Genomic DNA, 27,024 nt, shown 5'->3' on the forward strand with positions numbered 1-27,024 from the left:
TTTCATAAGCCAGAGTCTTTTCTTCTTGGGCTTTCTTCACAGCTTCAAGTTCTTCCTCCTGCTTCTTCCTGATCTCTTCAAATTTTTGATCTTGTTCTTGCAGTCTTGCTCGCATCTCACCGATACGTCTCCGACGTATCGATAATTTCTTATGTTCTATGCCATATTATTGATGATACCTACATGTTTTATGCACACTTTATGTCATATTCGTGCATTTTCTCGGAACTAACCTATTAACAAGATGCCGAAGTGCCGCTTGTCTGTTTTCTGCTGTTTTTGGTTTCAGAAATCCTAGTAACGAAATATTCTCGGAATCGGACGAAATCAAGACCCAGGTTCCTATTTTTCACCGGAAGCATCCAGAACACCCGAGAGCCGCCAGAGGGGGGCCCTGTGGGCCCCAGATGATAGGGTGGCGCGGCCCAGGCCCTGGCCGCGCCGCCATATGGTGTGGCCACCCCTTCGACCCTCCTGCGCCGCCTCTTCGCCTATATAAAGCCTCCGTCGCGAAAACCCTGAGGCGAAGAACCACGATACGGAAAACCTTCCGCAGCCGCCGCCATCGCGAAGCCAAGATCCGGGGACAGGAGTCTCTGTTCCGGCACCCCGCCGGAGCGGGGAAGTGCCCCCGGAAGGCTTCTCCATCAACACCGCTGCCATCTCCACCGCCATCTTCATCACCGCTGCTGCTCCCATGAGGAGGGAGTAGTTCTCCATCGAGGCTCGGGGCTGTACCGGTAGCTATGTGGTTCATCTCTCTCCTATGTACTTCAATACAATAATCTCATGAGCTGCCTTACATGATTGAGATTCATATGATGATGCTTGTAATCTAGATGTCATTATGCTAGTCAAGTGAGTTTTACCTATGTGATCTCCGGAGACTCCTTGTCCCACGTGTGTAAAGGTGACGAGTGTGTGCACCGTGTGGGTCTCTTAGGCTATATTTCACAGAATACTTATTCACCGTTGAATGGCATAGTGAGGTGCTTATTTATATCTCTTTATGATTGCAATGTGTTTGTATCACAATTTATCTATGTGCTACTCTAGCAAGGTTATTAAAGTAGTTTTATTCCTCCCGCACGTGTGCAAAGGTGACAAGTGTGTGCACCGTGTTAGTACTTGGTTTATGCTATGATCATGATCTCTTGTAGATTGCGAAGTTAACTATTGCTATGATAATATTGATGTGATCTATTCCTCCTACATATGCATGAAGGTGACAGTGTGCATGCTCTGTGCTAGTACTTGGTTTAGTCTTTTGATCTATCTTACACTAAAGGTTACTAAAATATGAGCATTATTGTGGAGCTTGTTAACTCCGGCATTGAGGGTTCGTGTAATCCTACGCAATGTGTTCATCATCCAACAAAAGTGTAGAGTATGCATTTATATAATCTGTTATGTGATCAATGTTGAGAGTGTCCACTAGTGAAAGTGTAATCCCTAGGCCTTGTTCCTAAATACTGCTATCGCCGCTTGTTTACTGTTTTACTGCGTTACTACTGCTGCGTTACTACTGCTTGTTTATCGTCCCGGGCAAAGCACTTTTCCGGTGCCGTTGCTACTACTTATTCATACCACCCGTATTTCACTATCTCTTCGCCGAACTAGTGCACCTATTAGGTGTGTTGGGGACACAAGAGACTTCTTGCTTTGTGGTTGCGGGGTTGCATGAGAGGGATATCTTTGACCTCTTCCTCCCCGAGTTCGATAAACCTTGGGTGATCCACTTAAGGGAAACTTGCTGCTGTTCTACAAACCTCTGCTCTTGGAGGCCCAACACTGTCTACAAGAATAGAAGCTCCCGTAGACATCAAGCTATTTTCCGGCGCCGTTGCCGGGGAGGAAAGGTAAAGGCACTCATACTCCGGTCCCGGGTAAAGTACTTTTCTGTTGCCGTCGTGTTTGTGCTCGAAGCTATTTCCTTTAGATCCTGCAATTGCATCTTTTTGTTTCTTGTTTACACTAGTTTGGCATAATGTACAAGAGTGAGCTTCTTATTCTATTTCCTGATTTAAAACATGGATTGTTTGATGCGAAAATTAAAAAACTTATGAAATCTTATTTGCATTCTGGTAGTAATATTAGTATGAACGCTTTGAACACCATTGTTGATAATAATATAGAAAGTTCTAAGCTTGGGGAAGCTGGTTTTCATGATCTTTTTAGTCCCCCAAGCATTGAGGAGAAAATTTTCTTTGATGATACTTTGCCTCCTAATTATGATAGTGGTCCTTTGATACAACCTACTATGGAGAGTAAATTTTGTTGTAATTATACTATGCCTCCTACACTTGATGAGAATAATAATGATAGCTACTTTGTTGAATTTGCTCCCACTACAACTAATAAAATTGATTATGCTTATGTGGAGAGTAATAATTTTATGCATGAGACTCATGATAAGAATGCTTTATGTGATAGTTATATTGTTGAGTTTGCTCATGTTGCTACTGAAAGTTATTATGAGAGAGGAAAATATGGTTGTAGAAATTTTCATGTTACTAAAATGCCTCTCTATGTGCTGAAATTTTTGAAGCTACACTCGTTTTATCTTCCTATGCTTGTTACTTTGCTCTTCATGAACTTGTTTATTTACAAGATTCCTATGCATAGGAAGCATGTTAGACTTAAATGTGTTTTGAATTTGCCTCTTGATGCTCTCTTTTGCTTCAAATACTATTTTTGCGAGTGCATCATTAAAATTGCTGAGCCCATCTTAACGGCTATAAAGAAAGAACTTCTTGGGAGATAACCCATGTGTTATTTTGCTACAGTACTTTGTTTTATATTTGTGTCTTGGAAGTTGTTTACTACTGTAGCAACCTCTCCTTATCTTAGTTTTATGTTTTGTTGTGCCAAGTAAAGTCTTTGATAGTAAAGTAAGTACTAGATTTGGATTACTGCGCAGTTCCAGCATTTCTTTGCTGTCATGAATCTGGGTCTATCTCCCTGTAGGTAGCTCAGAAAATTAAGCCAATTTACGAGCATGATCCTCAGATATGTACGCAACTTTCATTCAATTTGAGCATTTTCGTTTGAGCAAGTCTGGTGGCCTAATAAAATCCATCTTTACGGACTGTTCTGTTTTGACAGATTCTGTCTTTTATTTCGCATTGCCTCTTTTGCTATGTTGGATGAATTTCTTTGATCCATTAATGTCCAGTAGCTTTATGCAATGTCCAGAAGTGTTGAGAATGATTGTGTCACCTCTGAACATGTTAATTTTTTATTGTCCACTAACCCTCTAATGAGTTGTTTCGAGTTTGGTGTGGAGGAAGTTTTCAAGGGTCAAGAGAGGAGGATGATATACTATGATCAAGAAGAGTGAAAGCTGTAAGCTTGGGGATGCCCCTGTGGTTCACCCCTGCATATTCTAAGAAGACTCAAGCGTCTAAGCTTGGGGATGCCCAAGGCATCCCCTTCTTCATCGACAACATTATCGAGTTCCTCCCCGAAACTATATTTTTATTCGGTCACATCTTATGTACTTTACTTGGAGCGTCAGTTTGTTTGTTTCTATTTTTGTTTTGTTTGAATAAAATGGATCCTAGCATTCACTTTATGGGAGAGAGACACGCTCCGCTGTAGCATATGGACAAAATATGTCCTTAGGCTCTACTCATAGTATTCATGGCGAAGTTTCTTCTTCGTTAAATTGTTATATGGTTGGAATTGGAAAATACTACATGTAGTAATTCTAAAATGTCTTGGATAATTTGATACTTGGCAATTGTTGTGCTCATGTTTAAGCTCTTGCATCATATACTTTGCACCCATTAATGAAGAAACACTTAGAGCTTGCTAATTTGGTTTGCATATTTGGTTTCTCTAGAGTCTAGATAACATCTAGTATTGAGTTTTGAACAACAAGGAAGACGGTGTAGAGTCTTATAATGTTTACAATATGTCTTTTATGTGAGTTTTGCTGCACCGTTCATCCTTGTGTTTGTTTCAAATAACCTTGCTAGCCTAAACCTTGTATCGAGAGGGAATACTTCTCATGCATCCAAAATACTTGAGCCAACCACTATGCCATTCGTGTCCACCATACCTACCTACTACATGGTATTTATCCGCCATTCCAAAGTAAATTGCTTGAGTGCTACCTTTAAAATTCCATCATTCACCTTTGCAATATATAGCTCATGGGACAAATAGCTTAAAAACTATTGTGGTATTGAATATGTACTTATGCACTTTATCTCTTATTAAGTTGCTTGTTGTGCGATAACCATGCTTCCGGGGACGCCATCAACTATTCTTTGTTGAATATCATGTGAGTTGCTATGCATGTCCGTCTTGTCTGAAGCAAGAGAGATCTACCACCTTCATGGTTGGAGCATGCATATTGTTAGAGAAGAACTTTGGGCCGCTAACTAAAGCCATGATTCATGGTGGAAGTTTCAGCTTGGACATATATCCTCAATCATATGAGAATAATAATTGTTGCCACATGCTTATGCATTAAAGAGGAGTCCATTATCTGTTGTCCATGTTGTCCCGGTATGGATGTCTAAGTTGAGAATAATCAAAAGCGAGAAATCCAAAATGCGAGCTTTCTCCTTAGACCTTTGTACAGGCGGCATGGAGGTACCCCATTGTGACACTTGGTCAAAACATGTGCATTGCAAAGATCCGGTAGTCCAAGTTAATTAGGACAAGGTGCGGGCACTATTAGTATACTATGCATGAGACTTGCAACTTGTAAGACATAATGTACATAACTCATATGCTTTATTACTACCGTTGACAAAATTGTTTCATGTTTTCAAAATAAAAGCTCTAGCACAAATATAGCAATCGATGCTTTCCTCTTTGAAGGACCTTTCTCTTTACTTTTATGTTGAGTCAGTTCACCTATCTCTCTCCACCTCAAGAAGCAAACACTTGTGTGAACTGTGCATTGATTCTTACATACTTGCATATTGCACTTGTTATATTACTCTATGTTGACAATTATCCATGAGATATACATGTTACAAGTTGAAAGCAACCGCTGAAACTTAATCTTCCTTTGTGTTGCTTCAATACCTTTACTTTGATTTATTGCTTTATGAGTTAACTCTTATGCAAGACTTATTAATACTTGTCTTGAAGTACTATTCATGAAAAGTCTTTGCTTTATGATTCACTTGTTTACTCATATCATTACCATTGTTTTTGATCGCTGCATCCACTACGTATGTTTACAAATAGTATGATCAAGGTTATGATGGCATATCACTTCAGAAATTATCTTTGTTATCGTTTTACCTGCTCGGGACGAGCATAACTAAGCTTGGGGATGCTTGATACGTCTCCGACGTATTGATAATTTCTTATGTTCTATGCCATATTATTGATGATACCTACATGTTTTATGCACACTTTATGTCATATTCGTGCATTTTCTGGAACTAACCTATTAACAAGATGCCGAAGTGCCGCTTGTCTGTTTTCTGCTGTTTTTGGTTTCAGAAATCCTAGTAACGAAATATTCTCGGAATCGGACGAAATCAAGACCCGGGTTCCTATTTTTCACCGGAAGCATCCGGAACACCCGAGAGCCGCGGAGGGGGCCCCGTGGGCCCCGGATGATAGGGTGGCGCGGCCCAGGCCCCGGCCGCGCCGCCATATGGTGTGGCCACCCCTTCGACCCTCCCTGCGCCACCTCTTCGCCTATATAAAGCCTCCGTCGCGAAAACCCCGAGGCGAAGAACCACGATACGGAAAACCTTCCGCAGCCGCCGCCATCGCGAAGCCAAGATCCGGGGGATAGGAGTCTCTCGTTCCGGCACCCTGCCGGAGCGGGGAAGTGCCCCGGAAGGCTTCTCCATCGACACCGCTGCCATCTCCACCGCCATCTTCATCACCGCTGCTGCTCCCATGAGGAGGGAGTAGTTCTCCATCGAGGCTCGGGGCTGTACCGGTAGCTATGTGGTTCATCTCTCTCCTATGTACTTCAATACAATAATCTCATGAGCTGCCTTACATGATTGAGATTCATATGATGATGCTTGTAATCTAGATGTCATTATGCTAGTCAAGTGAGTTTTACCTATGTGATCTCCGGAGACTCCTTGTCCCACGTGTGTAAAGGTGGCAGTGTGTGCACCGTGTGGGTCTCTTAGGCTATATTTCACGGAATACTTATTCACTGTTGAATGGCATAGTGAGGTGCTTATTTATATCTCTTTATGATTGCAATGTGTTTGTATCACAATTTATCTATGTGCTACTCTAGCAAGGTTATTAAAGTAGTTTTATTCCTCCTGCACGTGTGCAAAGGTGACAGTGTGTGCACCATGTTAGTACTTGGTTTATGCTATGATCATGATCTCTTGTAGATTGCGAAGTTAACTATTGCTATGATAATATTGATGTGATCTATTCCTCCTACATATGCATGAAGGTGACAGGTGTGCATGTCTGTGCTAGTACTTGGTTTAGTCTTTTGATCTATCTTACACTAAAGGTTACTAAAATATGAGCATTATTGTGGAGCTTGTTAACTCCGGCATTGAGGGTTCGTGTAATCCTACGCAATGTGTTCATCATCCAACAAAAGTGTAGAGTATGCATTTATCTAATCTGTTATGTGATCAATGTTGAGAGTGTCCACTAGTGAAAGTGTAATCCCTAGGCCTTGTTCCTAAATACTGCTATCGCCGCTTGTTTACTGTTTTACTGCGTTACTACTGCTGCGTTACTACTGCTTGTTTACCGTCCTGGGCAAAGCACTTTTCTGGTGCCGTTGCTACTACTTATTCATACCACCTGTATTTCACTATCTCTTCGCCGAACTAGTGCACCTATTAGGTGTGTTGGGGACACAAGAGACTTCTTGCTTTGTGGTTGCAGTGTTGCATGAGAGGGATATCTTTGACCTCTTCCTCCCTGAGTTCGATAAACCTTGGGTGATCCACTTAAGGGAAACTTGCTGCTGTTCTACAAACCTCTGCTCTTGGAGGCCCAACACAGTCTACAAGAATAGAAGCTCCCGTAGACATCACTCACTGTGGTACCTTTCAGCTGCCTGTATGGAGTTCTGCTCTTGATCTGCCAGTCTTTGTTGTATCTCTCGGATGCGTGTAGCTGAGACAGAAGACTTCCTGGAACTTGTTGCGACGCCCAATCTTGGTAGGAATGTGCTGTTGCAGGTGGTGGATGGGCATTTCTCGCTCAGAACTAGCTGAATAATTTGCAAATCAGTCAAATGAGGTTCATCTTCATTGCGTGGCGCCGCTTTTTTTGCCACCATTTTATCCTGCATAAAGATTACAATCATTGCATGGACAACATACAAAACTGGATTATATTATACTGTGCTAATATGAAATATTTCTTACATATGCACTTTTTGCTTCAGCACTCATAATGTTATCCTTGTTAGTGTGTGTGATTCTAAAAAATTCAATTGGAGAGGTTGCTTCTTCCTGCTGCTTAGCCTTCTGCTTGAAAAAATGTAGAATGCACATTACCATTGTACACTCGTGTATGACGAAGTATGAACTGTATTGGGAAATTCAGAACACTTACTAGATGTTCCCAGTGAGCAACATAGCTTCGAGATCCAGTGGTATGGAACTGTTTCACAGCTTCTCTGTTCTTTCCATTTATTACACACAGTCCCTATGTTCAGTACATGCATTTTATTTATCCAGATCAGAAAAATGTAAGAATTCAGTAGCTGTTATTGAAAGGAATAACGTTTATGTACCTGGTACTTCTCATCAAACCATCTTTTCACCAGTTCTTTCCAGCTTTTCTCTTCTACATGATCTGGCTTCTTGAGATATGCTTGCTCCAGTGTGAGATTTTTAATTTTCGGCCAATACTCCTTTTTAAGCCTATATAGAAACTGCCGAATACTAACTTGCAGCATATCAGTGCACACATCTTGAGCCACCTCATCATTTTTGTCCATACTAAACTTTCCCTGCAAAATAGTGATGCATTAATCAGTAGATTCTTAGATAGTTGATCATGTAGCATACTAATTAGGTTAAACCAAGATTGTACAGGACTCACCGCTACTGTACTTATAGCATGAGGAATGACATGTCTGAGAGTTTCATCTTTCTTGTACTGTGTCCAGTGTGTTGCAAGCGGCATTTTTTCACGGATGTGAATACCAACCTCATTGCTCAGCTTTGCTGACTGTACATAATCCTTGGGTCTCCTGACACCAGCAGTGAATTCAATTGGCATCTTATTGCCACCATGTCTTCTTGTGTACTCATGTAGTGGGTCTCCTGACACCAGCAGTGAATTCAATTGGCATCTTATTGCCACCATGTCTTCTTGTGTACTCATGTAGTCCATGGCCCATGGTACGTCTGCGACCACCTCTCTTTCTCTTACTACCGCCAGATGTTGTCAATGTCTCCGAAATAAGAGATATGAAATGATTCTCTTTTATATGAAAATATGCGGTACAGTGTTTAGTTTTTACAAACTTTCATACCTTGCCGCTGAAAGTTTACAATTTGATTGTCCTCAGGTGATGAGGTGCTGCCTCTAGATGTCATGATCTGGTTAGGTGAGGGTGCTCCTTCAGTGTTCAGACCAGCAGTGGCCGTCGGCTCATCAGATGACCCAGCTTCAGGTTCAGTTGTTGCCATTAATCTTGTTGCAATGTTGGATGGTGCAACTTCAGGTATGGATCGCTTCTTCGTGCAACTATTGCAGAAGAAGCAACTATCTGCAAGCAAAGTAGAGGCTACATTAGTAGGAAACATTTAGCATGTACGTATTTCCTATCATAGTTCGGACATAGTTCCACGGACACTGAGCTGAAGTTTTGCCGACAGTTGCGCTGATCCTCATCCGAATGAAGATCATCATCAGCAGTAGCTATCTCTTCTGGATTCGGTTCGTACGAAGGGTCCTCTTCGACCTCCTTCTCTTCGCAGTCTGTGTCCTTTAGATTGTTACTAGTTCCTATTTGTACCCCACCATACACTAATGAACGTGCAAAACCAGAGAAATCTTGCTGAAATTTGTGGCCAGGTCCATATCTTTCAGCGAATTTTTTTCCATGCGTACTATATTTTCTTGCATTTGTTTCTCCTTGACAAGCTCATATGCCGGCTTGACGGGGTTTTCTGTCTCTGCTGAAATAATTGGAAGAGCGGAGCGTGAACAAAACATAAGAGGGGGCGAATTCCATAGAAAACAGCAAATAATTGTCTCTGCAAAATATTGTACAGCAGCAAATGATTGAAAACATAAGAGTCTACGTATGATGTCGGCGAACAAAACATAATAGGGGGCATATGCCAGGCTAAGGGACATCATGTGCTTTTAGATATCTACTCGTAACAAATAATTGACACATGAGACTCCCCTCGGACACTGAATTATGCATGTCTGTTGATAGCTGGTTTCAGTCTGTTATTGGACAACTACCACCTCACATGGTGGATACTACCCTTCTGGTTGCTTGGCGGGCTTGGTATGCACGAATGAGGTTACTCATGATAAGCCACTACCCCCTATTATTGGGTCTCACCGATTTCTGAGTGGATATATCAAGCTGATCGGGGATGTGAAGTCCATTCCTACAGAGAACCTAGTTAAAGGAAAACAGCCAGCTTCACTAGTGGGTATGGCACCAGTGCCAGCGCAACGTGTGACTCCATCTTTAAAGCCTTGGACTAAGCCACCGGCTGGATGGATTAAGCTGTCGATTGATGGGTCTTATAGTTCTGGTGAATTTGCTGGTGTTGGAACAGTTGTTGGAATCTGATCTCAATGTAACCCATCCTGTCTAATAAAGTTCCTTTTTTACCCGCAAAAAAAATTTGACACATGAGACAAATTTCACAAGAAATGAAATTGATTTTGGAAACATGGGCATTTTTAGGCTGAAATTTGATTTTTGACTTTTGAAAGACATAGATAAACAAAAATTGTGGAAAGAAATAGACTGATGAAACAAAGTACATGATTAAAAAAACTTCATTATATTGTTAAGACGTGCATTGCACGTGCAAACTAACTAGTTCCATAGAAAACAACAAACAATTGTTCTACATCAAACTCTGCTTCCCTCTGAAACTGAGGAATAAAAGTCTGAAGCAATGTCGTTGTTCACTGTAGCTCGTCAGGCTGTTTTCGGCAACGGCTGGAATTAGTTCAGTTAAGTGTTTCAGCAAACAATTGTCTATGCAAAAGATTGTACAGCAGCGGGATGGCAAAGATTGTATAGCACGGCATGATTGTCTATGGAATAAAAACGATAAACCATATACGTATGATGTCGGGATTGGATCTATCAAATATGCAAGATCTAGATATAGGTCAAACGGGCGTGGTAGACATGTAAAACCGATCTCTCGATCGAACCATCCGAAAAACACAACAACAAGCCGATCACCGACAGATTTACCTTGGCGTTTATTCGAGCTGGGCGCCTTCTTCGGCGTGTGTGCGCGATTTTCCTTCCCCCCGACATTTCGACGACTGCCGGCCATGGCGACCACCGGCCGGGAGATAGATGCGACATGGAAGAACGTCCGGCGAAGACACCGGATCGGGGTGAGCACGAGAGGATGAGGTCGGGGGGTGGGGAGTTAAGATGCTCGTAAATCATGGGGGAGAGGCACGACGTATATAAGGGAGGGCGAAATATTTGATAGGTGGGGTGCGCGGGAGGAGTGGAGGGAACGAAAAATTTGGGCGTTTTGGCAGCCATCGTACTACAATTTGGAGGGAACAAGTTTTTGCCGTGGAAGAAAAAATATTACTCTGAAAATGGAACTGTACATGTATATTTTAATTAAAAAATACCAGAACATGAATGGCACCCTCCTTTCGTTCGAAAACCCCTCTTTCGACACATGAATGGAACATGAATGGGCCATTCCCCCCTCTTTTCGTCCGAAAACCCCTCTTTCGACACATCTCCACCATGGGGCCACCATGCCACCAACTCCAAAAAATCAAAACCCATAGCAACCAAGGTTTCATATCACAATGTGCACAAGGGTGCCAAATCTTGCCCCAATCCATGGTGGTTTGGTGAGTTTTTGCCCATTCCCCCCTCTTTTCGTCCGAAAACCCCTCTTTCGACACATCTACACCATGGGGACACCATGCCACCAACTCCAAAAAATCAAAACCCATAGCAACCAAGGTGTCATATCACAATGTGCACAAGGGTGCCAAATCTTGCCCCAATCCATGGTGGTTTGGTCAGTTTTTGCCCATTCCCCCTCTTTTCGTTCGAAAACCCCTCTTTCGACACATCTACACCATGGGGACACAATGCCACCAACTCCAAAAAATCAAAACCCATAGCAACCAAGGTGTCATATCACAATGTGCACAAGGGTGCCAAATCTTGCCCCAATCCATGGTGTTTGGTCAGTTTTTGACCATTCCCCCCTCTTTTCGTCCGAAAACCCATCTTTCGACATCTACACCATGGGGACACAATGCCACCAACTCCAAAAAATCAAAACCCATAGCAACCAAGGTGTCATATCACAATGTGCACAAGGGTGCCAAATCTTGCCCCAATCCATGGTGGTTTGGTCAGTTTTTGGCCATTCCCCCCTCTTTTCGTCCGAAAACCCCTCTTTCGACACATCTACACCATGGGGACACAATGCCACCAACTCCAAAAAATAAAAACCCATAGCAACCAAGGTGTCATATCACAATGTGCACAAGGCTGCCAAATCTTGCCCCAATCCATGGTGGTTTGGTCAGTTTTTGCCCATTCCCCCCTCTTTTCGTCCGAAAACCCCTCTTTCGACACATCTACACCATGGGGACACAATGCCACCAACTCCAAAAAATCTAAACCCATAGCAACCAAGGTGTCATATCACAATGTGCACAAGGGTGCCAAATCTTGCCCCAATCCATGGTGGTTTGGTCAGTTTTTGGCCATTCCCCCCTCTTTTCGTCCGAAAACCCCTCTTTCGACACATCTCCACCATGGGGACACCATGCCACCAACTCCAAAAAATCAAAACCCATAGAAACCAAGGTGTAATATCAAAATGTGCACAAGGGTGCCAAATCTTGCCCCAATCCATGGTGGTTTGGTCAGTTTTTGGCCATTCCCCCCTCTTTTCGTCCGAAAACCCCTCTTTCGACACATCTACACCATGGGGACACAATGCCACCAACTCCAAAAAATCAAAACCCATAGCAACCAAGGTGTCATATGACAATGTGCACAAGGGTGCCAAATGTTGCCCCAATCCATTGTGGTTTGGTCAGTTTTTGGCCATTCCCCCTCTTTTCGTCCGAAAACCCCTCTTTCGACACATCTCCACCATGGGGACACCATGCCACCAACTCCAAAAATCAAAACCCATAGAAACCAAGGTGTCATATCACAATGTGCACAAGGGTGCCAAATCTTGCCCCAATCCATGGTGGTTTGGTCAGTTTTGGCCATTCCCCCCTCTTTTCGTCCGAAAACACCTCTTTCGACACATCTCCACCATGGGGACACCATGCCACCAACTCCAAAAAATCAAAACCCATAGCAACCAAGGTTTCATATCACAATGTGCACAAGGGTGCCAAATCTTGCCCCAATCCATGGTGGTTTGGTCAGTTTTTGCCCATTCCCCCCTCTTTTCGTCCGAAAACCCCTCTTTCGACACATCTACACCATGGGGACACAATGCCACCAACTCCAAAAAATCAAAACCCATAGCAACCAAGGTGTCATATCAGAATGTGCACAAGGCTGCCAAATCTTGCCCCAATCCATGGTGGTTTGGTCAGTTTTTGCCCATTCCCCCCTCTTTTCGTCCGAAAACCCCTCTTTCGACACATCTACACCATGGGGACACAATGCCACCAACTCCAAAAAATCGAAACCCATAGCAACCAAGGTGTCATATCACAATGTGCACAAGGGTGTCAAATCTTGCCCCAATCCATGGTGGTTTGGTCAGTTTTTGGCCATTCCCCCTCTTTTCGTCCGAAAACCCCTCTTTCGACACATCTCCACCATGGGGACACCATGCCACCAACTCCAAAAAATCAAAACCCATAGCAACCAAGGTGTAATATCACAATGTGCACAAGGGTGCCAAATCTTGCCCCAATCCATGGTGGTTTGGTCAGTTTTTGGCCATTCCCCCTCTTTTCGTCCGAAAACCCCTCTTTCGACACATCTACACCATGGGGACACAATGCCACCAACTCCAAAAAATCAAACCCATAGCAACCAAGGTGTCATATCACAATGTGCACAAGGGTGCCAAATCTTGCCCTAATCCATGGTGGTTTGGTCAGTTTTTGGCAATTCCCCCTCTTTTCGTCTGAAAACCCCTCTTTCGACACATCTCCACCATGGGGACACCATGCCACCAACTCCAAAAAATCAAAACCCATAGAAACCAAGGTGTCATATCACAATGTGCACAAGGCAGCCAAATCTTTCCCCAATCCATGGTGGTTTGGTCAGTTTTTGGCCATTCCCCCCTCTTTTCGTTCGAAAACCCCTCTTTCGACACATCTACGCCATGGGGACACAATGCCACCAACTCCAAAAAATCAAAACCCATAGCAACCAAGGTGTCATATCACAATGTGCACAAGGGTGCCAAATCTTGCCCCAATCCATGGTGGTTTGGTCAGCTTTTGGCCATTCCCCCTCTTTTCGTCCGAAAACCCCTCTTTCGACACATCTCCACCATGGGGACACCATGCCACCAACTCCAAAAAATCAAAACCCATAGCAACCAAGGTGTCATATCACAATGTGCACAAGGGTGCCAAATATTGCCCCAATCCATGGTGGTTTGGTCAGTTTTTGGCCATTCCCCCCTCTTTTCGTCCGAAAACCCCTCTTTCGACACATCTACACCATGGGGACACAATGCCACCAACTCCAAAAAATCAAAACCCATAGCAACCAAGGTGTCATATCACAATGTGCACAAGGGTGCCAAATCTTGCCCCAATCCATGGTGGTTTGGTCAGTTTTTGGCCATTCCCCCCTCTTTTCGTCCGAAAACCCCTCTTTCGACACATCTACACCATGGGGACACCATTTTTTTGAGGTAGCTAACTTGAAATGGACTGAAATTTGGCACAAGGGTGCATCAACATGTGGGTAATGACGCTAGAATGCTATCTTGGCAGTTTGGTTTGAAAAGTTTCAAAAATTCATCCCCTAAACTCAAGAAGAGGCATCACTTGTCAAGCATGTACATCTTAGGGTATTGGGAAAATTGGGAGCACGTGTTGGTCTGATTTGGCATCACCACATTACCCTAGAACAGAAGTTTCACTTTGAAAAAGTTTGACAACCTCTTAGTACAATGGGGTCAACCTAGGTCTGACCAAACACTCAAAATTCCAGCCCTAATCATGGTATGAAATTCTTAGAAATTTGAAATAATTTACATACTCGATTCATTTTTTATTTATTTCTTTCTTATTTTCTTCGTATGGAGACTCCATGTTAAAGGTGGGAAAGGTTTGTAAACAAATATCATTCACTATGTGTGATCACTAATTCGTATTTAAAATATTTTATAGTTTTTAATACCCATCTTGAAAATTTTGTGCCTGCCCATCCGTCATGCGTGGGACCCATGTCAAAGTAATGGGAAAGTGGACTACATGCAGGAATCCACGTTTTCACACGCACGCGTCACACAGAGGAGGAACCCAAACGGCAGCACCTACTTTATATACATCGGCCCCATCGTCTCTCCCACCCGCAACTTCTATTCCCCAATCTGGCAAAAAACCCTGCTTGCACCTCCACCAGCGCACCACCGACCTCCCCTTCCACCGAAGATCCTGAAGATGAAGCGTGTTCGCGGAGATGAGCCGGAGGTGAGTGCGGTCGTCAACGTCGACAGAGGCGACGGCGATGCTCCGGTAGTAGTCAACGCCGCGGAGGCGGGATCTTCTTCCGGAACTAGCAGAGCCGCTCTTCGCCGCGCCGTGACTGTGGAGGGCTCCACCGAACCGGCCGTGGTCGCCGTCGCTGATGAGGCCAACGGAGACGTCCTCGCTCCCGCGGAACAAGCAGATGACCAGGGCTTCGATCCGAATGACCCGTTCTACCGCCACTCCAGGCAGTACCGCGAGCTATATGGCCCCAGAGAGTGCGACGAGTTCGAAGAGGAGGCCTCCGACAACTGCAGCGAGGTACTCTACTATTCCGATCGATCCCCTGTTTTTCTTGATCTTACTGTTCACCATAGGGTTTGCTCATAGGGTAGATTGATTTGCCCTGTCTGCTACTTCTTGTACAAATTGATGATTGTGGGGTTCTTACTCATCTGATTTGTGGTTCGTAGTTAGTAGATTTGTAATATTTGATGCACATCTTGATTCAACTGTACCAAAGTATCAACCAAATGATTTATGGTACCATGAATATTCATGCATGTTTCAAATTAGTAGATGACACTTATCTTAATTAGGTCATGATTCCTTGTGTGTGATTATGATTACAAGAATTATATTATAGGTACTATTAAATGATCTGATCCATGGATTTTATAATCACCATTTGTCTTAAACTGGTGCTTATTTATACGATGAAACCATAGTGTGTGCATCATTTTTATTTAGGGAACAAATGAATGATCAGATGCATGTAATTTATGACCACCATTTTTCTTGAATTCCTGCTTATTGACGTCATGAATCCATATTGTTTTATGAATCAGTACATCTTCAGGGAACAAATGATTGATCCCTGATCAATGATATTTATAATCACCATTGTCGAGGGTGCTCCTCGGCAATGCCCTCCGATAGGGGCTTAGGGTTGATGGAATCCTGCAAGCTGACACGAGACATCGGTACACAGACAAGCGGGGAGAGCGATTTACCCAGGTTCGGGGCCCTCGATGAGGTAAAACCCTTACGTCCTGCTCGTCCGTTCTTGATTATGATGAAAACAGGTTACAATGGGGTGCCGAATAGTTCGGCTGTAATCTCGTCGAGATGCTAGTTTCTAGGGTAACCTAGTTCTAAGCTTCTGATGGCTAATATTGCTAAGGTTGATTGTGTCCCTCGATAGCCCCTCTCCTGGCCTTTATATAGGTGGCCAGGTCCCGAGAGGTCTAATCGAGTACGAGTAGGTTTACAATAGGTCTATCTCCAATCTTTCCTTGCTCGGCTTCTTCCGTGTATTGTACTCCAAGTAATCTTCCGCCGCACCGTCCTAGTGGCCCATCTTGCCATCAGGTACCTTCATGGCCTCCAGTTGGACCGTGTAGGGTAGAGCAACATTGGTTACCCGAAGGGTAATGCCCACGTCAGTAGCCCCCGAGTGTCTAGCCGAACTGTCACAACCCACTTTTCAAACCCTGCATATTTTCTAGCTTTAAAATTTTGGGCCAACAAAAACTTTTATTTATCTTGCTACTTGGTGTGCATAGCTTGTAGTTTTGTTTAGAATGTTGGTAGTGAGTGTGTATAAACCACTTTTCACACTAAAACCCCTAGCAACAAGTTTGTGTACCAAAATTTAAATTGAGGAAAAACTCTTCTTGACACCAATTGTGAAAACACCCCCACACCCAACTTCTCTCTTTTGGAGAAAACCCTAGGAAGGGGGGAACTCTTCCCCCTCTTTTTTTTTTTCTTTCTTGCACATTTCTCTCATATGGCCGTGGCCATGTGACCCCTCTTTTTTTGGTACCCCTTTCTTCTCTCTCATTTTTGCAAACCCTAAGGGGACACTACCCCCTCTTCCTACCCCTCTCCCTTCTCTCTCTTTGCATGGCCGGGGGTGAGACCACCCCTTCTCTCTTTCTCTCTTACACGGCTAGGTTTGGGAGCCCATGCCCCTCTCTGTTGTGGCCGGCACTTAAGGCCACACACCCCTTTTTTTTTCTTTCTCTGCCCAACAATCTGGCCCGCACCCCAAACCTTGGGTCCTCCCTGGACTCCCCTTTTCCCCTCCAACTCGGCCCAAGGCCAGCCACCAAGCCCACCAGATTCTGGCCACGGACGTGCATGCCCTGGTCACCCTCCCGCGCACGCGCGCGCAGGCGCCAGTCGAGCAGCGACGCCTCGACGCCCGCCCTCGCCTCGGGAAAACGCTCGCCTCCTCGTATCCCTCCCTGACACCTCGAGGCCCCGCGCGCCCCCTCGGCTCTCTCCCGCTCGCTGCCGCTGTCCCCCACGCGGGATTGGCCGTGGCCGCCGCCCGTCGCCCGTCCCTTGCCCTCCTCCACCTATATAAGCCCACCCCCGCACCCACTCCACCCTCACACCACCCCACTCCTTTTCCCACCCCCACAGACGTTCCAGAGAGCGCCCGTGGCGCCTGCTGTGGGCTGCTGCCCCTACCCGGCGAAGCCCTGCCGTGATCGTCGCCGGAGAAGAGAAGGTCGCCGACCCGAGCAGCCACAACGCCACCCTCACCCCTCTGTTTCCTTCCGCCGTGTTCGTCCTCAAAGCCTAACCCCACCCTTCCTCTTCACCAGGATCGCCGAGGAACCACGCCGCCGCCATCATCCCGGAGGTTCTCGCGAAGAACACCGCCGGGAAGAGCCGTTGTTCGCCGGAGGAAACCCTGGACGCGCGCCGAGCCTGCCCCAAGCCTCCACCGACCCACCCTGCTCGCCGCCGGTAAGCCGCGCCCTCGTCTTCTTTCCGCCCGACGCCGGCGTCGCTACAGGGAGACGCGAGGAGGGAGACGCCGTCTCTTCCCGTGCGTAGGCCTGCATGGCCACGTCGGCCCATGCATGGTTTTGGCCCACCACGGGCCCCTCCTTTTTTCCCCTTTTGTTTTTCCTTTTTATGCCCGCGTGGAAATTTCCTTGGGCCGGCCCACCGCACGGCCCGTTTCCTTCACAAACGCGGCCCAACCCTTTCCCGCCCAGATTTTCGTTTGAAAATCGTTTTAAATTTTTCAGTTTTGTATCTAAAAACCTGTGAACTAAATTGCTTATAACCAGAGTTCTACAACTCGAAATCAAATGAAACCAACTGCGTTAGAAAGATATTTTCAAGACCTTTCACATGCCCCTGACCTCATATTTTTAGGATTTTTATACGAATTTTAGTGTATTAAACTTGCTCTATGTATTCTGCATACTCCACTAAATTCCTAAAATCGTAGAATTTATATTTTTGACTAATTCCAATTGTGATGATCTTGTTTTATTGTTGTCCATCTCAGAAAAATACCATGGGTCCTTGTAGGAAATAATTCTGTCCCGTTTGTAAAGTTAGTGTGTCACATGAAATGTTGTTCTTTAAAACTTGTTGTTATTTAATTTCCCACTCCAACCCCATTTTATAAATTTGGCCAATGCAGGATTTTACTTTGATACAACATACACCCCTGCATGCTTTACTATATTCTTTTAAAACTTGATTTTTGAGCTATGTGTTGATTGTATGTTGTTCTTCTATTTTCGCGACGCTAGATACGAACGTGGGAGAAGCCGAAGGAGAGGATTTTGGAGAAGGTGTTGAAGAAGACCAGGGACTAGCCGGCCAAGGCAAGCCATTTACTTTGACTCCTTGATTTTCTATGTTCTTGGTTGAGATCTTTTTATTCTTCCCCATCTTGACCTTTGCGTTTTTCGGTTGGATAATTCTCTTCTTTGACATACTTGCCGCCAAGTATGTATTTATTCCCTCTTGGTAGATTCGCGTACTTACTCTAAGTATGTGGATTAAAACTCACTCATTTGACACCTCCTAATTCTAGTTGAAATTTGGGACAACATCATGTTTTTGCTCCACTTTTTGATTATCTCCATTTATGCTCAATATGGGTATGGATGCCTTTGACACTCTCCATTGTATGATGGCATCCTTATGCTATTGTGCATCTTAGTTCACACATAAACTTTAGGTTGGGAAAACCCTCAAGGTTTTTACCTTGTTGTAAAATGTTTTGCTAAAACCTTGGGTATAGTGTTATGCCCAAGTGAGAATTTGAGAAAGGAAAGGATTTGGTAAAAATGATGGGAATGAGAAAGTGGTTGGGATATTACGAAAACTTTGGCGCCTAAGTACTCACCCATGACAACAAACTAGCGCAACCACATTACTCCAACATGGGCACGAGGCTTAGCTCGACGTTCGTTCTCTTTAGCATGAGGCACCGCATAACTATACAAGGGTACGGATACCCCCGAGTCCGGATTGTCGAGGTTGGGACAATAGTATAACGGGAGGCCTTCGAGGCTGACCCGTCCGGAAGACACTATGGGTCTCCTGGCTTGGCGGTGGAGCCACGCTCAAAAGGAGGTGAGCTGCCACGGTGCCGGGAGGTACATACTCCATAGGGTAGGACCTCTTGCTAATTAGAATGGGCGAAAGGCTTCGACTGGTTATCCGATACCCACATACTTTCGTATGATGGCCCGGGGATGATCCCGGCGGATTTATCAGATCTTGTGGGGAAAGTGTGCAAACTCTACAGAGTGAAATCTATTCGAATAGCCGTGTCCGCGGTCATGGACGGTTGGATTGGCTGTTGCTTAGCCTGATGTGTTTTGTTTATGAAAATGTTTGCCAAAGGAAAGAAAACGGGATTTGTGTTGGTACTTGGAGTACTGGAAAAATAGTGCTGGCCATGTTGAGATGGTCGGAAAGGAAATAAACTTGGGTCTACCCTTCCTAGGTGTTTATGTCGTGAAGAGTCTTCTTAAATTAATTCATGTAGGGATGTCTTAGTTGAATCTTTAAGTGTCTCCTTCGCCCATGAAGTTGAGATGCTAACTCCACCAAAACACTTCTTCTCTCCTACATGACATATTCTTAAATGAAATTGGATATTCCCTCTTGATCTCCTAGTTTAGTTCTCGGTACCTTGTTCCCTTTAATATGTTACTTTGTGAATGGTTTGCGAGTACAATTCCAAATGTACTCACGGCTTTGTCCCTGGCTATTTACTTGGCCAGACTATGAGGAGGATTTCGAAGATGATGGTGGTTATCAGGACGACTATGCGACTTAGGACGTTTCCCGGTCAGCTGCTCGTAGGGTTTAAGGCATGACTTGGGCCCGACGAAGTTGATTTGTATCCGCTGCTTTTGGATGTTTGAATTCAGCCCGATGTGGCCATTTGTGTAAGACTTGGTCATAAGACCGTTTGTAAGACTATTTATTATTTCGGTACTATGTATTGGATGTTGTAACTCTGTTTATCAGTTCGGTTATGTGCTCATGTTACACTGATCATGGGATCATGAGTGAATGCATAACGGGTATTTCGGACAGTTGGTTCGGGGTGCCACAGAGCTGGTATCAGAGCCATCCTGACTCTAGGGAAAGCCTTAGTTAGCATGGACGTTAATGTTAGGATAAAACTATTTTTTTTTCAATATCAAAAACGAGATGACTCTAAGCTGAAAGAATGCCTAGTCTCTCCCCTAAATTTTTCTCCTTAGAAATAAACTACTTGCATTAATCTTAACTGTTTTATATTATGTACCTTAAAATTTTGCACACTTATCATATTTCTACTTGTATTAACCTTAAAATTTTGTGTAGATGGAGGAAGTTATGTACACCCGGAGCCGTCAGGTGGGAGAGTCGCAGCCCTTGTTCCTCTTCGAGACCGCCCTGATCGACGTTTGTAACGCCGTCGGTCGCCTCCGCCCCGAGGTGAAGGGCGGACAGATGAACGATATCGAGAACGAGGACTTGTCCTGGATGATCGTCTGCACCATCCGGGGCTCCCACGTCAGGCAGCTCCCGGAGTTCGAGATCCAGCTGTTCGAGCGCACTTGGGAGGATGGTTTGGTTCGCGCGCTCCAGGCAGCCCTTGCTCACCTCGCGTTCCACCACCGTGCGGAGCTCGAGGAGAGGAACCTCCCTTACGCTCACTTTGGGCGGCGTGACGAGGAGGGCCTTCCCACCATTGTGCCCTATGTTTGTCCCCTCGGTCGTCACGCCGGCCAGATGGAGTTCCTCCTCGGCAAGACTCAGAACAGCCTCGACATCTGCAGGATGGAGAAGGAGATGCTGACGAATGAGTTGGGCGAGGTCAAGCAAGACCTTGAGGAGATGAAGCGGAGAGCTCGCCGCCAGCGGAAGCTCAAGCTCCGGGCAAGAGAGGCCAAGTACATGCTCAAGGTGAAGGTGAAGCACCTTAAGACGGCGCTCCGCGAGGCCGAGACCAAGATAGAGGAGCTGGAGGATGATGGCGAGGATCTCCGCAAGGAGAACGCTGCCCTCCTGAGTGACGATGATGATTACATGGATGAGGAAGGGTATGATTGGAACAACCCATCCGAAGAGGAAGATGAGGATGATATGGATTTCATCAATGATGAGCCCGAAGAGCCAGCACCCCCTACCCCTCGCGAGTCGTCCGAGGAAGAAGACCCCGAGGAGCCACCGTTTGAGGAGCCGCCGACCAAGGATGACACCATCATCCTTGACGACGACTAGTTTGAGCACCGCACTATCGCTAGCTATGTTATGATATGATGTCCCTGATGTAATCGCGTAGAACGATGTTGGTCCTATGGTGACCTTGATGTGGTGAACTTTGAGCTTTTGGTGATGTTTATGTTATGATGATGGTTGCTTTTGGTTTTCATGCTTTCTTTATCTTTCAAGTTTGTTTTCAACAAGTCTTTATGCATCATGTCACCCTTTCCCCTTAGAAAGGACTCGCCTATCAAAGTTGTTCCCTTTTTGTCTTATGCCTTCATCTCATCAGATGGTTGACACTCGCCGAGGCGCGCACCAGAATGACCCTCCACCACCTCCACCTGAACCCAATATGGCTCAAATCCTTCGCATCCTTATGGAAGACCGTCAAGCCGCACGCGCTGAAAGCCAAGCGAACATTGCGGCTCTGCAGAACATTGCGCAGCTTGCCGCAGGAAACAACAACAATGGAGGAGATGGTGAAGACGGCCCAAGATCCAAGCTTAGGGATTTCCAGAATACTAATCCACCGGTATTCACCAAGTGCACCGCCCCTCTTGATGCGGACGATTGGCTCCGTACAATCGAGAACAATCTGGAAGTCGCGGCCGTGGGTGAAAATGAGAAGGTGGTCCTTGCAACTCACTTTCTCGCCGGACCCGCAAGAGCTTGGTGGGAGAATATCAAGGCAATGCAAGCTGCTGACCATGTGATCACTTGGGAGGAATTTACCACTAAGTTCCGCAAAGCCCACATCCCTTCTGGGTTAATCAAGATCAAGAGAGATGAGTTCTTCAACCTTAAGCAGAACAATGGTAGTGTGATTGACTACCTGGACAAGTTCAACACCTTGGCTCGATATGCACCCCAGGACACTGATACCGATGAGAAGAAGAGGGACCGTTTCCTTAATGGTCTTCATGAAGAGATTCAGAGTATTCTCGTGGCCGTTCCTTACCCTGATCTGGAAACTCTGGTGGATGCCGCCATCATGGTGGAGTCCAAGCGCAAGGCAGCCTATGAAACCCGCAAGCGCAAGATGCAGCAGCAACAGCAGAGTGGACCCAGCAATGCTAGGTTCCGCGGCCAGCCTCCATCAAGGCCGGCGCCCCAGCCTCAGCGAGCGCCAGCCCCTGCTTATCGTCCCTCCAACAACAACACCAACCGCCAGAATGTGCAGCCTCGTACTGGAGGAGGAAACTTCAACAACAACCCCCGCAACAACCCGAATGCTCGCCCTCAAGGAGAAGGATGTTTCGCTTGTGGACAGCCTGGACATTTTTCTCGTGAGTGCCCCTCTAAGATGAACCCGGCTCAACGCCCCAATGCACCAAGACCCAATCAAGGCCAAGCTCGTGCTGCAACCGGAAGGAAGCCCCCACCTAAGAAGCAGGCTAATACTGTTAGAGGACACCTGAATCATGCCAATGCCGAAGAAGCTGAAGAATCTCCTGACATTGTGCTGGGTACGTTCCTAGTCCACTCCACCCCCGCCAAAGTTCTTTTTGATTCCGGTGCATCTCATTCCTTTGTTACTCGAACCCTTTGTCAAGAAAAGCAAAATGACACCCACCCTAATGGATAGACTCATGTTAGTTCAAATACCAGGATCCACCGCTAAAACTCGCTTATCTTGTAAACAAGTTCCGGTAGAAATCCTAGGTGTTCCCTTCCAAGCCGACCTCATCGTCCTAGGAGCCCAAGGTTTGGAAGTGATTCTGGGAATGGACTGGATGACTAAATACCAAGGCCACATTGACTGTGCCCATAAGTCTATCACCTTAACCAATAGCGAGGGAATCCAAATAAAATACACCGCCACTATGCCTTCATCTAAAGCCTTCTGTAAGCAAAGTGTCGCCGGAACCCCCATCGATCTTGTCCCAATCGTTTGTGAGTATCCAGATGTTTTCCCAGAAGAGTTGCCCGGTATGCCCCCTGATAGGGATATCGAGTTCATCATCGAACTTATCCCCGGAACAGCACCCATAGCACAGAGGCCTTATCGCATGAACCCCCAAGAGCTGATAGAACTCAAGAAACAATTGGACGATATGTTGAGCAAAGGTCTAATCCGACCTAGTGCCTCACCATGGGGATCTCCCGTGATATTTGTGGACAAGCGAGACGGTACCATCCGCCTGTGCGTGGATTACCGAAGACTCAATGACGTAACCATCAAGAACAAGTATCCCCTTCCCAAGATTGAAGATTTGTTTGATCAAATGAATGGAGCGCGAGTTTTCTCCAAGATCGATCTCCGTACTGGTTACCATCAGCTCAAAGTACGCGAGTCGGATATCCCCAAAACAGCCTTCACCACCCGTTACGGATTGTTTGAGTACACCGTAATGTCTTTTGGTTTAACCAATGCTCCCGCCTACTTTATGAACCTCATGAACAAAGTCTTCATGGATTACCTCGACAAGTTTGTCGTAGTATTTATCGATGACATCTTAGTCTACTCGAAGAGTGAAGAAGAGCATGAGGAACACCTACGTCTTGTTTTGGGCACCCTGAGGGAACATAAGCTCTACGCTAAGTTTAGCAAGTGTCAGTTTTGGCTCAAGGAAGTTGGATTTCTTGGTCATGTTCTGTCCGCCTGGAGGAGTTTCCGTCGACCCCTCTCTCATCAAGTCTATCATGGATCGAAAGCCGCCAACTAACCCGACCGAAGTGAGATCCTTCCTCGGATTGGCAGGCTACTACCGAAAGTTTGTAGAAGGGTTCTCAAGTATCGCCAAGCCCATGACCATGTTGCTCAAGAAGGGTAAGAAATTTGAATGGACAGAACAATGTGAAGCCAGTTTTCAAGAACTCAAGAAACGTCTTGTGTCCGCCCCCATCCTCACCATGCCTGATGTCACCAAGGACTTTGTAATCTATTGCGACGCTTCCAAGCTTGGACTTGGTAGTGTTCTGATGCAAGAAGGGAAGGTTATCGCCTACCTGTCCCGACAGCTGAAGCCACACGAGGAAAATTATCCCACTCATGATCTAGAACTAGCTGCCGTAGTCCATGCACTCAAGACTTGGCGCCACTATCTCATCGGGAACCGGTGTGACATTTACACCGACCACAAGAGCCTCAAGTATATATTCACTCAGAGGGAGCTGAATATGCGACAAAGAAGGTGGATAGAGCTGATAAAGGACTATGATTTGAGTATCCATTATCATCCTGGAAAGGCGAACGTGGTCGCCGACGCTCTTAGTCGCGAGCCATGCTCGCTGAATGCCCGTCTCAAGGTTGAGCAACCCTTGTTGTATCAAGAGTTTGAAGAATTCGGACTCGGAGCTGGTTAGCCATGGTTTTCTTGCCACACTGGAAGTAAAACCCACCCTTCAGGATCAAATCAAGGAAGCTCAGAAAGGTCATGAGAGTATTGAAGGTATCAAACGCCGTATGGACAAGGAGGAAGTAGCTGGATTTTCCATTGATGAAGAAGGAGTCTTGTGGTATAATGGGCGCCTTTGTGTACCGACTATCCCTGAATTAAAGCACCTGATTATGGATGAAGCTCATAATACTCCTTACTCCATTCATCCCGGTGGAACAAAAATGTATCAAGATCTCAAGGAGAGTTTCTGGTGGCATGGGATGAAGCGTGACATTGCCTTCTTCATCGCTAGGTGTGATGTTTGTCAGCGAGTTAAAGCCGAACATCAACGCCCAGCTGGACTACTCCAACCTCTGCAAGTTCCCGTATGGAAATGGGACGAAGTGGGAATGGATTTTATCACTGGACTTCCACGGTCAAGCCGCGGACACGATTCTATTTGGGTCATTGTTGATCGACTGACCAAGGTCGCCCATTTTCTCCCCGTCAAGACCACATTCAACGGACGTCGCTTGGCAGACCTTTATATCTCACGGATCGTCAGTCTTCATGGAGTTCCCAAGAGGATTGTATCCGATCGCGGCACACAATTCACCTCTAGGTTCTGGAGCAAATTGCATGAAGCCCTTGGAACCAAGCTCTCTTTCAGCACCGCTTACCACCCACAAACCGGAGGACAAACGGAGCGAGTAAACCAGATTTTGGAGGACATGCTCCGCGCTTGTGTTCTAGCCTATGGGGCAAAATGGGAAGATTGTCTTCCCTTTGCGGAGTTCTCTTATAATAATAGCTACCAGGCCAGCCTCCAGATGGCACCGTTTGAAGCACTCTATGGGCGCAAGTGTCGCACCCCTCTCAATTGGTCCGAGACCGGAGAAAGTCAAGTGTTCGGGCCTGATATACTTCGTGAAGCAGAAGAACAAGTTCAACTTATCCGAGATCGACTTAAGGCTGCTCAATCTCGCCAGAAGAGCTACGCCGACCCCAAACGCCGTGAAGTGACATTCAACAGCGGAGACTTTGCGTACCTCCGTGTCACCCCTCTCAAAGGAATGCAACGTTTCCATGTCAAGGGCAAGTTGGCACCAAGGTACATTGGTCCTTTCAAGGTCCTTGGTCGCCGCGGAGAAGTCTCATATCAATTGGAGCTACCCGCAGAACCGTCGAGTTTCATGATGTTTTCCATGTCTCCCAACTCCGGAAATGCCTCCAGGTGCCTGATAAGCCCGAAGTGTTCAAGAACATCGACCACCGCTCTATCAACCTAAACCGGGATTTAACCTACCGCGAGAAACCACTTCGAATCCTGGAAGAGGCTATAAGGGTCACTCGCAGAAGAAAGATCAAGTTTTTCAAGGTCCAGTGGAGTAATCATTCTGAGGAGGAAGCCACCTGGGAACGGGAGGATTATCTTAGGAGCGAGTTCCCATATCTCTTCAGCTCTTAGATCCGGAATCTCGGGACGAGATTCTTTTAAGGGGGGAAGGTCTGTCACAACCCACTTTTCAAACCCTGCATATTTTCTAGCTTTAAAATTTTGGGCCAACAAAAACTTTTATTTATCTTGCTACTTGGTGTGCATAGCTTGTAGTTTTGTTTAGAATGTTGGTAGTGAGTGTGTATAAACCACTTCTCACACTAAAACCCCTAGCAACAAGTTTGTGTACCAAAATTTAAATTGAGGAAAAACTCTTCTTGACACCAATTGTGAAAACACCCCCACACCCAACTTCTCTCTTTTGGAGAAAACCCTAGGAAGGGGGGAACTCTTCCCCCTCTTTTTTTTTTCTTTCTTGCACATTTCTCTCATATGGCCGTGGCCATGTGACCCCTCTTTTTTTTGGTACCCCTTTCTTCTCTCTCATTTTTGCAAACCCTAAGGGGACACTACCCCCTCTTCCTACCCCTCTCCCTTCTCTCTCTTTGCATGGCCGGGGGTGAGACCACCCCTTCTCTTTTTTCTCTCTTACACGGCCAGGTTTGGGAGCCCATGCCCCTCTCTGTTGTGGCCGGCACTTAAGGCCACACACCCCTTTTTTTTTCTTTCTCTGCCCAACAATCTGGCCCGCACCCCAAACCTTGGGTCCTCCCTGGACTCCCCTTTTCCCCTCCAACTCGGCCCAAGGCCAGCCACCAAGCCCACCAGATTCTGGCCACGGACGTGCATGCCCTGGTCACCCTCCCGCGCACGCGCGCGCAGGCGCCAGTCGAGCAGCGACGCCTCGACGCCCGCCCTCGCCTCGGGAACACGCTCGCCTCCTCGTATCCCTCCCTGACACCTCGAGGCCCCGCGCGCCCCCTCGGCTCTCTCCCGCTCGCTGCCGCTGTCCCCCACGCG

Source organism: Lolium rigidum, chromosome 7 (assembly GCF_022539505.1).
Source record: "Lolium rigidum isolate FL_2022 chromosome 7, APGP_CSIRO_Lrig_0.1, whole genome shotgun sequence".
NCBI classification, from domain to species: domain Eukaryota; kingdom Viridiplantae; phylum Streptophyta; class Magnoliopsida; order Poales; family Poaceae; genus Lolium; species Lolium rigidum.